Raw genomic sequence first — 19,549 nt, forward strand, 5'->3', positions numbered from 1 at the left:
ATTAAAAAAAAATAAAATAAGTACATTAAATCAAATTCCACAATTCTTGCACTATTCTGCACTTTCTCTCTTCTACTTCCCCCTCAAATCAAAATCCTTCATTCTTCTCCGTATTTAAATGAAGATTGCTCAATAACACAGTTTTCTCCTAGTCCCAAGTCTTGGTTGCCAAATGCCTATCAGGAAACAAAACCCAAAAGCTAATGATACAACTGAAATGATGGCATTTTGCATGTAAACATATTGCATTCTGGGATAAACTTTAGAGGGACTACTGAAAGTTGCAACTCAAAGCAAAACTCAACTTCCCTGAAGTTTAAAGCAGCAGAAAATTTCTGGTGGAGGAAGCAGCACAGGGGGGCTTAAAATTCTTTTTCTGAATGCAAGTTTTCTTGTAAAAGTGTGTCAGTGCCAGAATGTAAAAGCAGGTTTAAACTGATATAGGTGTTGTCCTTCTGATTTAAGAAAGCAACGGTTCTGGTATTAGTAAGCTACTTCCGGCTCTGCGAAACAACAATCAAAAATTGTTACGAGTTTCCATCGTTTTCACAGATATCTGGGAAAACAGTAACGTCAGCCAGTGTTAAATGATGTGACCCTTGACTGGCTGCCTCTCAGGCAACATGCATAGGGTCTGGGTCAATATGTGCAACTATTCCCTGAGGACAGAAAACTGGTATGGATGTGGAGTAACAAAATAGACTCATCAGTACTCAAAAATGCATGGGTGAAGAGTAGCTGCCACAACCACTCTATCTGCTCATAGGTCAAGAGATCAGAGGCATAAGCACAGGGAAGTCTATTCTTAAAAAGCAGTCTATTTATTATTTTCAAGCATACCTATCTTATGCGGAAGTTAGCAAGGAAGACTACATTCTGCCTGCACTGTCTGAGATTTCCAGCTTCCTCCATCATCAGGCTTATGTGATTAGATCTAGCTTTTTGTTATACATTGGCTAGACATTTCTGGGGTTCTTCTTGTCAATGTCAAGTGCAGCTTCTATCCAGTTAACTCCATTATTGGGGAAATAGTAGCTGTATCTGAGAAAGAACAGTGATGTGGATACCACTGCAAGCATTGTAAGATCAGACCTGCTCTGATCTGCAAATTGAAACAGTTAATGGAACTATTCTACACACTTTGCTTCTAATTCTGACACACGTGGCTCTTAAGCAAGGCTTCCAGGCTTGGTAGTTTTGCTTGAAAGTCAGTGCCAAGGCCAGGATAATCCTTTCTAGCAATTTTCTCCTCGATTTTTGAGCCACCAACTTCCATTTGAAATAGAATTTCTTATCTGCTACTCCCCTTCTACAGCCATGCATTGAACAAGCTTTGACAAGACACAGGACAGACCTTAAATACTTAGCAAAATGACACCAGAGAGTCATGAATCACTACAAGGTACAAAGCTCATTTCTTAACATTTATCTTCAGGTGTGCATACCACAAGGAAGGGGAGAACTAGGAATCCACTGAAAAAGGCAAAAAAAGGAAAAATACCTTCCCTGATGGTAGTTCTCACTCTCCAGCTCTTAAATTATGCCAAGTGTGGGGTAATAAACAATAATTGTCTCTTAAAGCTAATATTTACTACAAAGATGATTCAAACCCAGACAAGTAACTGAGCAAAAATAGTGCATGTGCTTCTGTGTATGTTTCCTTACACAAAGCTTCTTTTCAGAAAGTTCTTTAGCCACAGAATTAGGCAATTAACCAATATACCTAGCTCTGGAGGGAATGAAGACAAACTCATGAAGATTAACCAACTGTAAACTTGCATTGGTCATTATGCCCTATTATCACGTAAGTCTTTATCTTAATGTCATCAGCACATATAAGTTACAAGAAAAACAGATACACCAGAAATCTCACACCCTTAAAACGCATAGTATTTTTAATTATTCTAATGCAGGTGATGAAATGTCTTAAACCAAAGCTGTTCTCGATTTAGACAAGCACTCCCATGAACACTGATAGGAGTTTGCATGTAGATCAAGTTTAACATACAGTGCAAAGCCTTTCTGGTCAGGTTATGAATTTTACTCAATATTAGCCTCAGGAAAAATGACTTGGGTTTTGTTGGTTTTGTGTATATGCGCATTTGGTTTTTTAAAATTGCTCTTATAAAGGCACACATTCAAAAAAAGAAATCAGAGGATGAAAGAGGAGAGTATTCCAGTAAGGGACTACTGACAGCTGATAGCTTCTTCCAAGTAAAAACAAAAAATACACATTAGAGCAATAAACAGTCACACAAGTAATAGTTTGGAGGATTGTTCCTTCAAAATCGTTATATTTAAGAACACTTCAGTGATTTAAGTGCACATGGGAGATGCCTAGTTTTACCAGTTTTCTAAAATAACTCATTCAGCAGGAATACTACTTTTGCTAATATTAAGTCCTACACACTGAAATTTCAGATCAAGCCTCTGACAGCTCTGAATTTGCCAAAGGACAGGCAGTCATCCACCACTCCGCTGCACTTTGGCTTTCCGAGTACCGTACTTTGGAATTCCTGTAGATTGAATAGCTGGCCCTGGGAATTCAACATATCAGTAATACTATTGTCAGTGCTTCGCCAAAGAAAAAACAGTACTTATTTCTCCAGACTTGAGAAAACTTACAATCTTTTTATGTCATCTAAACAGAGAAGAAAAAACGTTGTCATGTATATTTCAGATAAATAAATATATCTTGCTACATACTGCCATCCAAATACCTCCAAGCTATTTTTCCTTACTAGCAACTGAGACAGGGGTATATGCTTTGAACAGGAAAGATGCAACAGACAACATAAATAAAAAATGATGAGAATTAAATATCAACAGGATGGAGAAAAGGAACCTGCTACCACAGCAGGCAATTAAAAGGGGGGGGGAAATTAAGCAAAACCAACCTACCAATCCAATTATCCATCAGAGACTCTGCAGTTACTGCGGCTTCTACATGACTTGCAGCCTTGTTGATCAAGGGTCGTCACAAGACACCTAAGCAATAAGAGTTTCATATTTAAAACTTGGAATACTTATCAGCACTTTGCAGTTTTCAAGAAGCCTAGGGATATGTGCTCCACCTTGGTCATTTCTCCATTTAAAACAAACAAAAAACTCCAACACAGTGAGAATGTTCGGAGTGGTTTGTTCATTAACTTGTTCTGTTCTTGTAAGTAAACTAACCTTTAATAACCTATCTCTCTATTCAGCAGGGAGCAGAACGACTTTCTTAGAAGATCCCTCTTCCCTGAACTCATCATCTAAGTTTACACATGTGATTTTTCCTCTAAGCTTACAATTATAATCATGGAGCCCTATAAGGTGACACAAAACCCCTTCATTTTACAGGTCTTATTACAATAGCCTGTGCATTTTCACCATTGAATGGGGAAAAAAAAAACCACAACCCAAACTAGTCCCCCTAGCGTACCTTTGCAGTAGGAGTCTAAAGAATATGGTCATGAATCACTACCCTGTCTTTTTGTGTGAAGCTAGCTTCTTTTCTTTTTTCAGTAGAAGACATAACCACTTAGAGAAACTGCAGGGAAACTAGGCAACCTTTCAACCCATTTATCTAATTTCCTACTGTTTCTGAGGAAGTTAAAAAAAAAATAAAAGTTGTACAAAGAAAATTAATCTGTATCCAGAAGATTTCAATAAATGAGATGTGCTGACCTATTGGCAATTGCCAGGTCTGATTTTAACATAGTACTTTGTTTAGCCCGGTGGCTTCTGTTCATTACAGCACTTAAATACTATTAAAAAAGCTAACAATGTTTAAAAGACAGTTGATTTACTGTCATTTCCATCCTGGCATCATATCTTCCAGAACACATAAATGACAATCAGTGCTGTGAAAATGTTTCCTGTAGTAATTTTAAGAGCGCTATAAAAAGCAACTACAATACATCCACAAAAAGGTAAAGACCTTATGACAACTGTTCAGATGCCTCCACGGGCTAATTTTTCAGTTAAAAAAATGCATGTCAGAGAAGAAGCAGGCTTTATTTGCTGTCTAACAGTACCTCTGTTCCAAGTTGAACAAAGCAGAAGACACTTTACTTAGGTGAAAACACAAATAAAGATCGCTTGTCTGATGCTCTACAAAGACGAGAAATCACTTGCTTTCTAAAAACAAAACTGGGCACAGCAGAAGAGCTAAGAATCTCTCCAAAGTGTTACATAAGGCACTGTCAAACTTCACATCACCTCCACAGAGGCCGCAAGTTGCTATTTTCCCTTCCTTCCCCCCCCTTGAGCAGGGATTAATAATCTAAATGACACCATCTCGGATAGGAGGCGATAGCAGAAGCCTTCCCAAAGGAGAGCCTCCTGGGCTGAAAGCTTGCTGGGGAGGCTAGAGGGGGACGGGGAAACCACCCTCCCCGTTTCACTGTCTCAGCGAAACTCCGGCTTCTCCCCGGGCCAGCGGGCAGGTCCCGTTCAGACAGCTGCCTCCCAGAGCGGACACGCCGCGGGGCGAGGCGCTCACCCCACGGCGTGACACCCGGCCACCCCCCAAGGCAGCAGCCACCGGCCCCGGCAGCCCCGGGCTCCTCTGCGGGACGGAGGCTCCGTCCCTCCCGCCAGCCCCGCGGCCAGAGCCCCGCGGCACAGGAACGCACCCAGCTGGAGGGAAGAGGCACGGGTGCGGTGTAAACCAGCGCCCGGTCAGACTCACGAGTGGAACGCAGTGCGAGCCAGGCAGGGAAACCTCCCTCAGCTGAGGAACAGGGGGTGTGCCCCGTTGTGCCCGGGGAGCGACAAGCGTGCCTCCGCCGGATCATCTCTTCAACTCCAGATCTGATGCGGATTAAAATCGAGGAGATAAAACCGTCACCCTCTCAGCTCTATCGGACTCGGATGCCCCCTCCCCCGGGCTGCTGGAAGGCAGACACTCACCGATTGTTCTTCGCCCTCCCCCGCCCCTCGCCTCTAAAAGCACCAGCGACCCGGCGAGGCATTTACCTTCCCCGTGTGGCTCCCGGGCCGCCGGGACGGGTGCTCAGCGCCCACTTCTCCGCACAGGCAAGCAGTCCTTCCTCCTCCTTTGCTCCAGGCGAGCAGCTCCAGCTCCGTCCCCGCCGCCCGGCGCTCCGGAGGTGTCAGCCGGCGGGTCCCAGCCGGGGCGGTACCAGCGGTTCCACTCTCCGTGGGACGAGCTGCTGGCGGCGGGAGAGGGAGGGTGGCGGGGAGGGTCGCACTCTTCCTGGGATGCGCCGCCGAAGTGGCTGCTTTCTCCTCCCCGCTCTCTCGCTCTCTGCCCGCTCCCTTCTTCAGGCTGTCCTGAGGCGCAGCCCGGACCCGTCCGTCCGTCCCGCTCGCCTCCCCCGACCCGCTCCCAGGCGGCGAGCCGCGAGGCGCACAGGCCCCGCCGGCGGCCAGAAGGACTCGGGGGCGACGGGGGATTCCGGCCCAGCCTCCCGGCCTCTCCCCGAGGCCTGATGCACGCTCTCCGCGGGGAGAGGAGGCCCTGCCCCGGCCTGGCGGGCGGCGAGCAGCCCCGGGAAGGTCACCGGCAGCGTGGAGCAGAGCACGGAGAGTCTCCCTCCGGCACCGCCGCGGTCGTTGTTACTGCTGCCGGCCCAGCCTCAGCGGCCGCTGGGTGCCGCGCTCCACCCGGGCTCGCTCCGTGCCAGTGCCCGGCGGCCGCCTCCGAGTCTGAGTGCCAGGGTGCCCCCTTCCCCTTCCTTCCTTCCTTCCTCCCTTGCCTCCCGCCCCTTCCCCGCTGCCAGCCTTCCCCCGCCGGCTCTCTCCGGCGCCCGGTGCCAGGCTGCCCCCTGCGGGTCTCGGTGCCGAGGCTGCCCGCCGCCGGCGCTGTGCCCGGCCAGCCGGGGCGAGGGTGGCCGCCGCTGCCGTTCCGCGGGTGCCGGAGCGGGCTGCCCGCCGCCGCTCTACCCCGGGCTCAGCGGCAGCTGCAGTGACTGTGTGCCTGTGTCATGTCTGTGCCTGGGCGGGCGGAGGCGCGGGGCCGAGGCGGAGCCAGCCCGCTGACACGCCGCCCAGCGACAGGCGCCGAGAGCCCAACCAGCGGCTGCCGCCAGCGCGGCCGGCCCGCCCGACCGCGGAGCGGGGCGCCGCGGGTCGCTACACCTGGGCCCAGGACAGCGAGCGCGTCCCGCGGGAGGGCAGTGCGAGGGGAGACCCGGCTCCGCGCCCGCCTGCCTCCGCCTGCCGAGCGGTGACCCCAAGCGCCGCAGCTGAGCGCACCGTCCCGGCCGGACGGCGGAGCGCGGTGTGGTGAGTGCGGGGAGAGCGAGGGACGGCCCTGGGGTGCCCGTCACGCCGGCGAAGCGGTGCCCAGCCTTCAAACGTGAGCGCTCGGCGGTGGGAGACCTGGCTTAATAGCACTGATAGTTGACACGTCAGAACTGAGTACCACGGCTTTGCACTTAAATGCGGCGGAGCGTGTCCCGGTGTTGTTTCCCTGTGTGCTGGTAACTGCTGAGAGTGAAGTAATAAGTGCACCTTCTGTTTGATTGCTTGCTTGTTTGTTTTCCGTGGGCATAGGACAACGCTCTTTTTGTCTTATGCATAATTTTTCTTCAACTTCCTTAGCGGTGTAAAGTGGGTCATTGCAATCCGTTATCATGCTAAGAGGACCGTGTGATAAACTCTGTATGTGTGTGGATGCAAAAGAGTGCCTGAGATTTGGGGAGGACTGCAAGGAGAACAGAAATGAGAGGAGGGGAGCAAATGTGTATACAGTCCTATTCTGAAAGGCATTGATGCGTTCTTAGAATGGAAGAGGAAGGAAAGTATACATGTGCTTTGAGTAGCAATGTAAATAATCAGAAGTAGAAATAATAGGGATACAGATTGTATCAGTATTGTTTTCTTCTTCCAGAAGGATAGGGGGATAGTTTAAGAGAAAAATGTTATTCTATAAAAGATACCATAGATGCTAATTCTCTTGTTACATCAACTTCTTAAATCCTATAACTTATTCAAAAGTCTCTTTAACATGGGCAGAAATTATGTTTTGCAATATGTGGTACCAAAATATTGTGAATGCTGGAATAGGTTCTCATGGCAAGATAGTATTTGCCAGACTTAATTAAAGGCATTGGTCCATCAAGTGTAGTATTCTGCTGCCAGCAGTGCCCACTTCCTGATGCTTTAGTCAAGAGTCGTGTCTGATGAACTGAAGTGAATCATGAAGTTGAACATGCCAGTGATATCATGTGTTACTAACTGCAAATGTTGATATATTATGACAAGTAGGAAAGTATTTTAGGAAAAACAAACAAACAACAAAAAAAAAAACCCGATAGCACAAAACCTCTGCATATCTGTAAAAAGCACTTAATTCTGATATGAATGATTTTCTGGAGAAGCTGTTGTAACACGCAGATTGGTTTCTATTGTGCTAGTTATTTTCATGAGCAAATCAAAGTCAGAAGTGAGCTGTACTGTAGTGACTTATTCTGTCCATTCTCCTAAGTGAAGCTAAAGGATCAGCCTTCATGTAATAATGTTTTCTTGCGCTGTTGAAAGATTGTAACTGCTTTGGTGACAGACACAATGAATGAATTGCTGGGGATGTAAGGAGGAGGAAACAAGATTTTGTATACAGCTTTATTATTAATAAAACCAGATTGTCTGCTGCCTGTTACTGGAATTCTCAGCAGTTCCACATATTTTAGTCTCATGCGATGTCTTAAAATTGTCTAGCAAATTGTCAGAGTCTGACCCTACAAAATACTGAACAATTTCTGTATGTTCTTATCTGCTACTGGAGAACGCAACTTTCAGCCCCCACAAAAATTCTTAGAAGCAGCATGGATTATTAAGATTGTCAAATGTACTGCCATTCCCAACAAATATGGAACTTCACACTGAAACAAAATGTCTTCACACTGAAACAATTGCTCTGCATCTGTCAAGGTGGTGACCTACTCACAAAATGGTCAACAGTTGTCCAAACCCAGAGCAGCATTTGTCAGAAGCTCCAGTTGAGAATAATTACCACTAGCTAACAAAATCCAACAAGGACAGGAGGAGGGACTACCTGTGAAGATACAGTTTTTCAGAAACTGCGTTTATAAGCAAGTAACCTTTTCATATTCATCATAGAATAGCTCCATCAGTCTTTGTCCTTGAAAATCTTGAAGTGGCAATTGCTTTGGACATAGAGAAAACAAGCAGTGCAGAAGGATCCTTATGCCAAGGACAGCTAGAAGAAAGGAGATGCAAATATTTGCACTTCAGATTTCATTCAGCCAGAAGGAAGGTTTCTCTAGAAGCTACTCAAGTTCTAGAGTGAGAGGTCTACTTACAATAAAAAAAAAAAAAAATAAGCTAAACCTAAAGTATATAGCTTTTAAAAAAAGTGGCAGTTATGTAAGTTTGAAAAGGTCAAAGCTTTAACAGTCCTATTATTAAAAAATTACATAAACCAGATCTTTATGATAGGAACAGGTCAATTTTGAGGTAGTGTTATATGATCAAGTTTCACTGATGTAAAATTATCACACAACCATTTGGTCTCCTTTTTTCCTAATAACAAGAGATAAAGGCATAAACGTAAACAACTTCAAATGGGTTGTGATGCCTTCGCCAGAACAACAGTAAGTAAAATAGGATTAAGTCTGTTTACAATACCCCAAGCACATGCTGTCTGGTTTTAATGAAAAGAACAAGATTATTTCTAATATAACAATTTTATGTGAAAGAGAGGTGTAAGGTGCACAAGTATTCAAACTTATAGAAGTGCATGAAGTTCATTTCCCATTTAACACCAGTGAAGTCCTTTTTACGTTCTTCAAGTTGCTTTGTTGTTCTAGCTGAATTCAACCACTACGAGGTCTTTTGAGGAAAAAGACGGTGCTTTGTTCAAGAGGTGACTGGAAAGTGCTTTACTGCTCTAATAGTGCATTATGTGCCAGCTGCAATTGAAGCTAAACCATTTCTGAAAACCAGGAGGCTGTTCTGTCCCCATTCCTCCATACCTGGGCTGATGCTGCTGTGTCACATTCAACAAACAGGATAAGGGGGGGGATGGCTTTAAGCTGTCAAGAGGGGAGATTTAGATTGGACTGTTCTAGAAATTCTTCCCTGTGAGGGTGATGAGGTGCTGGCACAGGTTACCCAGAGAAGCTGTGGCTGCCCCATCGCTGGCAGTGTTCAAGGCCAGGCTGGATGCAGCTTTGAGCAACCTGGTCTGTGGAAGGTGTCCCTGTCTGTGGCAGGGGTTTGGAACTAGATCTTTAAGGTCCCTTCAACCCAAACCAGTCTGTGATTCTATGACAAAGCTAAGTTCTCCATGACCTGCTTTTGTTTGGAGCTGATAACCACTTTTCATAAAATCAGCCATTCAGGGTGTTCTGTTGAGGAACAGAAACTCAAATCTGATTTAGCTAGCTGGATGGATGATGTTAAATGATCCACTTAACACAGAAGGTTATGACTCTTTGTTTACAAATTGCCACTCTTACCTTCTGGATGCTAAATAGCACAACTGTAAATAGTAACAGAGCATGAAGAGCAAGACCAAAAGTCTGAATCTTCAGATTCTTGTTATCATCTGCCACTGCAGTAAATACAGGACTACCAGGCTGCCTAGCATCTTTTGTAGTATGACTAGAAATAAGTGAAATTTAATCTACCCAGGGAAAATAAAGTGGAAACTCTGTTACATATGCTTTCCACAATGTGCAGTAAATTAAAATTTAATGGAGATTTTTCTGTGTGTCTAACAGAAAAAAGAGAAGTCAACAAAACCTAAGAAAGTCAGAACAAGATCCAGATTCTCTGGGGTTGTAGGAACTGGTAAAAAATAAAGACTGGTAAACTGAGTGCCTTTAAAAGACTACAAAATATCATGAAACGAAAAAAATTAAGAAGTCATTATTAAACCAGAAATTATTTCTTTTTTTATGCCAAAATAGATTTCAAACAATAAACGTTCTGTGTTAACTTATTTTGATTTTCATATGGATTTCTCTTAGGATTCAGTTGTACTTCTCCACACAAAAAGGTAAACATACATAATAGAGTCTTAAATAATATTATACCCTATATCGAAGAAAACGTGAAGGAAAGGGGTATTTGCCTGTTCGTTTACTTTATGTCTCTGACAGAACTTCCTGTGGATTTTCATGAAGTTAATCTCATTTCAGGTTGATAGTTCTTTGAGTTTGGACCTACTGTGATCAAGTCAATCCTGTACTTATAGAAAAAGTTGATAATTCTTTTGTTAATATGACTTGTATAACTCAGAAAAGACTTTATGATTTACTCCATAAAGTCAATGCCAATGTTTCCAGATCTCTTAGTCATACATAACTGCATGCTAAAAACCAACCAACCAAACAAACAAAAAGTAACAAGTGCTGTGTCTGAAATTTCTCCTGTGTTTTTGTTCTTTTATTTATTTGGTTTGGTTTTTTTCTTTTACAAAGGAATCTTCACACCTATGCTGTTTGCAGTCAAATTCTGGGTAAACTAAAGTAGCATAACTCTTCTGTATCAACAAGTATCAGTCCCTTTACAGAATCTTCTGGAAAAGAAAAGCAGCATTGTACAGACTTTAAAATAATCTAAAACTTCACTGTCTATGAAGATGAAACTGACCCAGGTACTCTAAAGACTAGATCAAGGTATGTTAAGCTCAGTGGAGAAACTGCACTGGTTTCACTGGTATTCAGTCTAAACGATCCTTTATGTCCCAGTCTGTGTTCTTGGAAAAAAATACATATACACGTATATATATACACACACACATTTATGAAGTTCTTTTTTAGTAATTGTTTCTATTTGACTGCTTTACCTCACTCCCAATCAAATAGTGGATATATTGTCTCTCTCTTGTTACTCTTTCTTTTGTTGCACTTCTCTGTTTATTGCCCTGTGGTATGAATGCTAAATAAGACCATGAAAAGCCTTAGATGAATTGTAGATCTGTATAATTAATACCTGCTATCCTTTCTAGAAGTATTAAAGCACAGGATGTATCACTCCTCTGCTCTTATCTTAACACATTTCAAATTTAATTCATCTAAAGACACTTTTCACTGCTCTGGTAAAAAAAGAGGATACTCTACCTGTTAAAAAAAAGACCTATCGTTTCCATTAGAAGTACCTGTCTTATGCATGGAAGGTTGAATTGTTTTCAGAATAGCTTCATTAACTTCTGAAAGTGTTACCAATACAGGCCTCCCCAGAGCCAGGATGCTAATTGGAAGGAAAACTGTCGTTACAGTAGCTCAAGAATTGTGTCTTCTTTAAGAGAGCAAGAAGGCTCATTCAATCACTGCCAGAGTGTTTCTGCCAGAAAGGAGGAATAACTGCCGGTTATATGAACTCAGAGAATACATGTGACAAATGAGTTATTCCCACACTGAAATAGCCTCTTCAGACAACCAACAACAGTAAGTCTAATAATGATTAAGGAAACAATGTTAAGTTGTCCATCAAGTTTCATGCCGTCTGAGCAATGATCTTTGTGGCCAGCATCATCTGTTAGCTCCTATGTCCCCAGCTAGGTGGGTTAGGCATGTTTGGAGGGTGCCATATGAATTCTTGGATTGCTTCCTTATGCAGCCAGAGTATCAGTAGTAACACGTCTGGCATTTGTCACATTTATGCTGATTTTATTTTAAAGCTCATGTAAGCCTGACAAAAAAAAAAAAAAAAAAAAAAAAAAAAAAAAAAAAAGAAAAAGTCTGTACAGGGCTGAAGAGTAAGTGTAAATGTAAAATGTAAACAAAATTAAACCAGATAGATGAATGATAAAAACATAGATCCTGTTACAAACTAATGCATGATAGCAAGACTTGTTAAAATAACTTTAAATTGTATAGCAATGGTCAGGCTTTTAGACTGTATAAAAAAATGCCTGAATTTAAAAAAGGCACTGTGAGAAGGAAATTACCCCAGACTTACTGTATTTTTTTGACCAAAATAAGTGACCATAATTATCAGTCAGATCCTAGAACTTCCATGTTTTTTCCCAATGAGGGCTATTCTTTTAAATATTTTCTAGAGGATTTCTCTATAAAGCAGAAATGCATTATAGCTGCTACTATTCAATGAAGTGATAAAATAAAACCCATATCCTGTCTAATGCCTCAGGCTTATTTGCTTTACAGCCATCACAACAGTAAGACTGCCCAACATGTATCTTTTCTGGCAGTTTAACAAAATTGACAGAAGAAAGTCCACTTTCATGTCCTTGTCAGACAAAAGCACGATGGAAATATATGTACATGCATCTGACTATAAACAAGGAGCATAGTCTGAATGGCCAAGCATACAAAAAATGAACTCATTCAGTGGCCGCAAAGTGATTGCGTATCTCACAAGTGTGCTGTGAATAAACTAAAATATTTCTTTGCCGGAGCTATGATGTGACTGTGAGCCGCATCCAGCTCTCTGACCAAGACTGTCAATGCTAAAGAAAGTTTCTGTGTTCTTGCTGACATTTGAGAAGTTGTGAGCTATGATCTGGACTTGCTACGTTGTAAAAGAATAGGAAAGGTCACCCCATCTCAGCAGTAAAAATGTCAGTAACAAAAGGATAATCCTCCTCAGTCTCAACAGCAGTTACAGGGAAGTTGATGCTAAGGTCGAGCAACAAGGCAAGACCAATATTAGTGCCAGTGAACCTGTCAACATTAAACACCTCTTTTTCAGAGTACTTTAACGCTTCAGTATTCTGTGCTTCAGACTCTATCTTGACACATTAGGATTTTTTTCATTGATTCTTAGGTGAAACTAAAGCTGTCAGACATACTAGAGGCCAAGCAGACAAGGTCAGACCCAGAACAAGGACTGTCCTTCAGTCTCTGAAGGTTACATTGAAGGAATCCAGCAGCAGATACAAAAAAGCCCAACCAGTGCAATAGATATTTTATGTTCCGTGTGTGTAACTGAATTTCTGAGCTGGGAAGCCTGTGCTGGCATTGCTACTTACTCTAAAACTGAAGTTTGTTTCAGATGGTGGTCTGAGGAAAGGAGTAGGCTTTTACTACCATGGATGACTGGAATTCATAGTTCCTGCAGCACCTGAAAGAAATGACCATACAAAGCAAAGTTTCCAATGAAATCAGCATGTGTTTAAGTCAGTTAAAAGAAGAGAGGGAAAATAATTTTAAACATCACTTCTCCAACCAACACACAAGATCTCAGTGCTGGAATTGGAAATTACACTGGCGTGGTGCCTTTGCCCATATTGAAAATACTTCCAAGTGTGCTGCCTTATTGATCCTATGCTAGCTTGATATTACAGCAGTTCCAATGGGAGGGAATACGTTGAGATTTTAACAGTACCAAACTTGATGCCAATGGCTTTTTGAGACTTTTTCTCACCTTCAGGATAACTAAGTGCAAAATAGATGCAGCCAAGATTAGTACTGTATTTCCTTACCTTCTTCCAGATCAAGGTAAAAAAGATACCATTCCTTGAGAATGAGCTTTATGCCAAATACAGTGCTAGCTTTGCTATGGCAATTACTAGGCTGTAATATAGGAGTCTTACCCCATTTATATCAATTAGCTCATTGAAAGGAAGGACTAGTTGTAAGACTTCTTTCTGCAGGATAATCTGTGACAAGTCTGAGATGTGGTGGGCCATGTATTACTAGATGCTCAGCAACTTTTTGGAGCCTCAAAACTAGTGTTGGATTAAGCAATTTTCTCAGAATTCTTCTAGAGAACAATGCCATCAGTGTGTGAACATTTTTTTTTAAAGTATTTTACTTATGTAAGACATTAAAAATCCATATGTGCTTAGTAGAGAGTCAATAAAAGGGAAGAGCTGCACCCTTGAAGAATCTATACCCAGAAGGTGAGCTCAAACATCTTCCTTGACTAGTCTAACACAGCAGCTAAGAAAGCTCACTCTCCTTTGATTTGTTACCAGGCTTTGCAGCTGCTGATACCCAACAGCAAATTGTTTTGTTTTTTATTATTTTCTTTTATGTTGACACTGCAGGAACAAAAATTAGTTCTTCTAAAGTGGTTACCCCTCTCTGATCAAGCCCATATAGGGATGGATACAGGAATTAACAATGGTGACTTTATTTCTTCCATAGGAGCCAGAAGGAGAACGAAAGAGATTTGATGGGGAGTTGGGATACAAGATGAAAACCAGGATTATCTGGATGAAGAAATCAGATGTTTTTAAGAGAGATGAGTATCCTAAAAAGTGCTGTGAAGTCTGCACTTGACCTTTTTGCACACCAAGTGAAGTAAGGGTCTGGTAGAAATCACTCTGTGATCATATAATTAGGAATTGTATCATAATGTGGAAAAAAAATGGGGTGTCAAATTCTGTTTGCATACAAGAATTTTGTTATCATTTCCTAACTTTGTGTACTTGAGTTTGCAACCACAGCAATGTTCTGTTAATGTACTTTCTGTGTGTAAGGCTGGATATTACAGAAATAGGATGGAGATGGAGTCTAGTGAAGTTTGTTTCTTCAAGCTTGTACTGATTGCATTGCTGATAAGTGCCTATATGAACAGGAAGGTTTTTTCCTTAGTTTCTTTCTAGTGATGACATTTATAGAAAAAACCTAATAGGCACAAATAAGAGTCAGATGCCTAGATGGTTTTATGCCATTGAAGTTCTCAGAATGCTACGACACCCCAAACAGTTTATATTTAATGTAAACTACAGTTAGAATAGGATTCTGCCATCAGTTTTGTGGTTTCCTCCCTGAAATAATACAATAGGTATTCTCCTTTTTGAGCATTTTGGAAGAAAGTGGGGCACTAATGAATTACTTTTTTTTGAAGAATATTTTGACAGTGTGAGTGTAATAGAGTGTGAACAGGAAGATAATCCTATCTACCAGCATACTCATGGGAAAGGCTTAGATGCAGGTGACACCTGCACAACAGATTGGGTGCTAGCAGATACAGCTGTCATTGTTTGATTTCCGTCTATCTGCACTACTACCTCAGAAGATCAGTTGCTTTAAGTACTAGTAATCAGGTGCACATGATTGTTTTGATAATCTCTCTCACTACTCTTGAGGAGATTTAGACTCAGAACAAAGAAAGTTGTGGCCTAACTTCACGTGACAAAAAGTTGAATCCAGCAGAGGTGTAAGCAGAGCATACTGTCTTAAGACAGCAGAGGGCTGATTTGAAAGAGGAATGACACCAGATGAATTATGTTCCAATTGATTTTCTATGACCTATGTTCCTTCTGCTAGGAAAGGAGGTATCCTTTGGCAAAATAGTAATCTTCAGTTTTCTCTGCTGCAAAGAATAGCCTCAGAAGAAGGGCATGCTTTAAGCCAATAGTCACAAAATGTTTGGGTTGGCTAGAGAGCCTGATACTTCACAAATATGCCTCAGATATGCAGTGCAATAGATTTTCAGCATAGTGTACATCTCTGATGTAACTGATGCTTAACATGATACTTCAAAGGCATCCTGTGAAGAAAATTTCAGTAGACCCAGTCTTTAGCCTGTCCTCAGGGTAGTTGTGCAGTTCTGCACCAAGTGAAGTGAGAAAGTGGCACTTTCTACCCTAGAATCTTAACATATATTGGACTGATTAATATCCCTTGAGTGACAGGACTACACAACAAGGTCAGTAGTCCCACAACTCTATACTTGCCAATTAACATTAATGCTGTGCTGGTTTTGGCTGGGGTACAATTAACTCTACCTGAGCCAAAACCAGAACAGATGCAAACATATAGATATCTTTTCCTTTTTGATATCTTCTTCTTCTCTTACTTTTGTAAGCAAAAGCTTAAAACTCAGTAGAGAATGTCTGCAGACTGGGATCAGTCTTTTTCTGGAGACTGTAGATGGTTATCTCAAAACCGTGTGTCAACTTCTTTGGGGGCTTGGAACTAGATGATCTTAAAGTCCTTTCCAACCCTAACCATTCTATGATCCTATGATTCTTAGCAGGCTGCAAACTGAAAGCAATATGCATGCTTCCATTAGTGTGTGTCATTTTACCAGCGACAAAAAGATATGGATGAAGTGGTAAGAGTAAATGCAGGAGGACAAGTAGTTAATAGAAATTGCTAAGAGGTACTAAAAATATCCTGTCCCCACCAGTTTATATTCACACCTACTCCTCTCTGAGCAGGAAAGAGAAAAAAAGAATTTTCCATCTTCAGCTTTCAAAACTTTTCCTGTCTCTTGGGTACTGAGCACCAAATCTTCAGCTGGCAGATGCTGGCAGACAGTGCTGGAACCTTACCAGATATCTGAAGGATTCATTTTTCCACACCAGACTACTGGCTTGAGTGTCAAAATCCTAGATGACTCTCAGAACTACTTGAGGGCAACCAATCACATTTGCATGGGGACCTTTCACAGTGTTGTCAGCCTGACATGGCTAAGATGGTAGCAGAGCAAACCATTTTGCAGATAAGTGTACACTTCATTCTTCAGCCTTTTCCTGTTACCAACTCTGTCTCCAGTACTGCTGAGCAAACCTGCTGCTTTCACGAGACTGAGGCATTAGTTCCTGATAAACTGCATCAGCTGTACATTGGCTATTTAAACCTGGGGGATGACAGTGTCAAACCAAACCAGACACCATAACTTACACTACAGTGTGGACGTGGAGGGCCTGTGAGCAAAAAGGAAGGAACCAAAGAGTTGCAGCATGTACTTAAAAAGTTTAGGTGAAATGGACACAACAGTACACAAGGCTGTAATGAAACGAGTGGAAACATGGGCACAAATGTCTTTTTGACTGATTAAGGTTGTTAATGAGAAAAATTACATAGCTTCTAACTGGCATGCATGTTAAAACATCTGCCCCAAACAAATGGAAATTAGATAGGATTCTGAACATGCTGTGTAACATGAGTCCAAATGAACAAGACTCGGAGAGGATATTACAAGTGAATTTCAGTAGTCACTGCAAATTATCTCAAACAGGTTCTTTCTCTTTACTTGTTTTTGTCAAGCTGCTGGAGCTCAGGAATTTTCCAGAGGCTGTTGCAAGTGCTGTGGCTCGGTGGGAGACTCTTTGTCTCTGTCTTGAGTGGGAGACGGAGATGCTTTGGGACAAAACTGAAGATCCCATCTCTAGCCTTAGTGAGGCACTAAAGACTATGGGTGCTGAGACCACAACTCCAAAAAAGCTATACAGACATACCAAACATTGCATATGGACAGTTTTCCAGAGAAATTAAGATAGCTTTTATAGGAATATGCAAACCTTTGCAGCAGACTAGGACTAGCCAAGCTATGGTCCAGCAGGCTGCTTTGGCTGTGCCAGGGCTGTGGAAAAGCCACGATGGCTGTGGAAAACCAGGACTGCAGCACTTCTGAGCTATGACTGTAGGTCATAAGAGAACAGGCAGGATGTCTGGTGTGATATCCGCTGCTCGGTTTCAGCAGCCTCTCCAGCAGTGCTGTGCCCAGCAACATGCTACCAACTCTTTACAAGTTGCTGGAAGTGGACACTTTCCACATGGTCTACCGCCTGTCTCCCTGCAATTCCTTTCTCGTGGCAATAGCAGCCCCATCCTTAGTCTGCTTTAGGGCAGAAACATTGAATTTTTACATATGTTGTTAAGAAGTGTTGATCTGGCTCTGCTTTGCAGGACTGGGGCTTAAATGTATATATCGGAAATCCCATCTGATTTAATTATAAAAACTGGTGTGCCCTGTTCACCTTTTTGGTAGGTTTTGTCAAACAAGCAAACAAAAAAGGCAGCTTCTTAAGTAATTCTGAATGGCTGAAGGTGACCCAGTTTGGGACAATACAGGAACAGAAGGTGAATAAAAATCCAGTGTGCACGATCCATTCATCATCATTCATCAAGATTATTAGGTAGGATTGCTGCATATATTTGTACACTTAATTGCTTCCTTTTTTTTTTTATTCTAGGAGAAGTTTACTGCATTTTTCTCTATCAAGAAACACTGCAAAAAGGTATTACTCTTAGCAGTTCTGGGTGAGAGAGACGTTGTTTCATACAGTGCTATACACATTCATTACAACTAAACTCACAACCTTTTTAAAAGCAACAGCCAAAAGAACACCCCCTTCCTGAGTAGGCAGATCCATAAACTCTTTAAAACCTTATCTCACATTCACATACACACAAAATAAAGGTTTGCCTGTGTTCTGAACTGTGAGACTCAGTGAATGAGTAATACAGAATCCTCTCTTAGAATTGCAGGGTCTCTGCTAAAAACACACGAAGTATGTCTCATCAGGCACTGAATCTCTCTACTGATTTTGGCAGGAATCTGCTCTGTTCCCCTACACTTACAAGTCCCTTTATTTGAAAAGCAAAACAATAAAAATAAAAGAAAATCAAACAGTCTGGATAGATTATCACATAAGTATTTGTTACAGAGAGAACCAAAAAAACCCAAAAGATGCATTAGTAAAGAAGAACTAGTTAGGTGGAATCTACTACTGGTGTTATGAAAACATTGCTTTGGGAAATAACTTCTGAAGTAGTCATCTGTATGTGATACAGAGCTAGTTTTTCAGCTTGACACATATACTCTTCGGAGGGGAAAGAAAGAAATCAACCTGACTTCTGTATTTCTGTAGTTCTAAGAACCTCTTTTCTAAATTTATGATCTATTTACTTCATCTGTTTTCAGAAACCCTTGATTTGTTAAAGCAGCAATTCGTGGGTACAAGTGGAAACATTTGGGCAGTGGGAGGGAGTAGAAGTTAGCCAGAATAAAGAACAGTTGTATGGAGCACAGACAAGGCACTAAAGAACTTTGCTACTTCTTTCTTGGTTTCTCTTCTTTTTTCCCCTTTTATGGCTTGCGTTGGTGGTATTCACAGTCTAAAATCTTTAACTCACTGTTAATGCTGTTTCTCATCTGGGAATATGTACATTTAGATGCTCATACTGTTGTAGGCATTGAAAATTAGCAGCCTTTTTTTACACTGCTTTTCTATAAAAAGCACAGGGAATGCCCATAAGAGGATCGTTTCCTTTAGCAAAAGACAAAACCTGATTAGAACATTATGTAATCTTAATGCACTTTTGGTATCTAAGTCGGAACTCAGCTCTTAAGATGCTGGTGATAACAGCGTGCTGGAAGAAGTAAAATTGCCAGCTTCATTACTTTTTCATGGGTTGTACAGACCTCATGGGTATTGCTAGATGAGAAGAAACACACAGGACAGAAAGAAGGATGGCTGCCAGCAGTAAAAGAGTCAGTGTTGCTCCCTCCTCTACAGCTATGACAAAAAGCCAATGCTCCAGCCATAAGCAGGAGCAGGTTGGTGGAGGATTAGGAACACTGATAGACACCTGGCCTCCAGAGGAGGTTGGGAATGTCTAAGGAAGAAGTTGGTCTTTGAATGCAAGTCCTCAAAAGTAAATAAATAAAAATAAGCATTAATAGCATGGGGGGGGGGGGGGGGGGGGGGGCAGAGGGGAGGAGGGAAATGGGGAGATTGCAGTGTGGTGAAAGAAAAGGTGGAGGGAGACAGTGGAGCCAGAGACCTATGCACAGACAAACACAAAGGATAAAGTGAAAAGAGATACTGGTGTTTCAGAGAACTCAAGGAAGTAAATAAAATGAAATCTGGAAGAAAATCAGAGAGAAAAAGCAGGGAAGACTAAAAACATCTTCTGAATTGCAG

General features: G+C 42.1%; 1 protein-coding gene and 1 long non-coding RNA gene across 6 annotated transcripts in view; one reads left to right on the forward strand and one right to left on the reverse strand.

The window, feature by feature from the left end:
- LARGE1 (LARGE xylosyl- and glucuronyltransferase 1) overlaps positions 1-5,100 on the reverse strand; it is a 278,062-nt gene extending 272,962 nt beyond the window's left edge. For 4 of the 5 annotated variants that reach the window (XR_008973630.1, XM_057420472.1, XM_057420469.1 and 1 more), the window contains exons 1-2: positions 4,963-5,100; positions 2,902-2,988 (exon numbers count right to left, since the gene is read on the reverse strand). The gene's annotated coding sequence lies outside the window, so the exon portion shown is untranslated. Of the gene's footprint in view, positions 1-2,901; positions 2,989-3,424; positions 3,560-4,962 lie in introns of those variants that run through there. The other variant, XM_057420471.1, reaches the window with a different exon arrangement.
- Positions 5,101-6,081: 981 nt separating this feature from the next.
- On the forward strand, positions 6,082-11,590 carry LOC130605192 (uncharacterized). The gene is made up of 3 exons (XR_008973633.1): positions 6,082-6,234; positions 8,071-8,227; positions 10,490-11,590. It is a non-coding gene; the product is annotated as an uncharacterized LOC130605192 (long non-coding RNA).
- Positions 11,591-19,549: the final 7,959 nt, after the last annotated feature.

Source organism: Pezoporus wallicus, unplaced genomic scaffold, assembly GCF_028554395.1.
Source record: "Pezoporus wallicus isolate ANWC-B61680 ecotype Strahan unplaced genomic scaffold, APGP_CSIRO_Pwel_v1 contig_2871, whole genome shotgun sequence".
Taxonomy (NCBI): Eukaryota; Metazoa; Chordata; class Aves; order Psittaciformes; family Psittacidae; genus Pezoporus; species Pezoporus wallicus.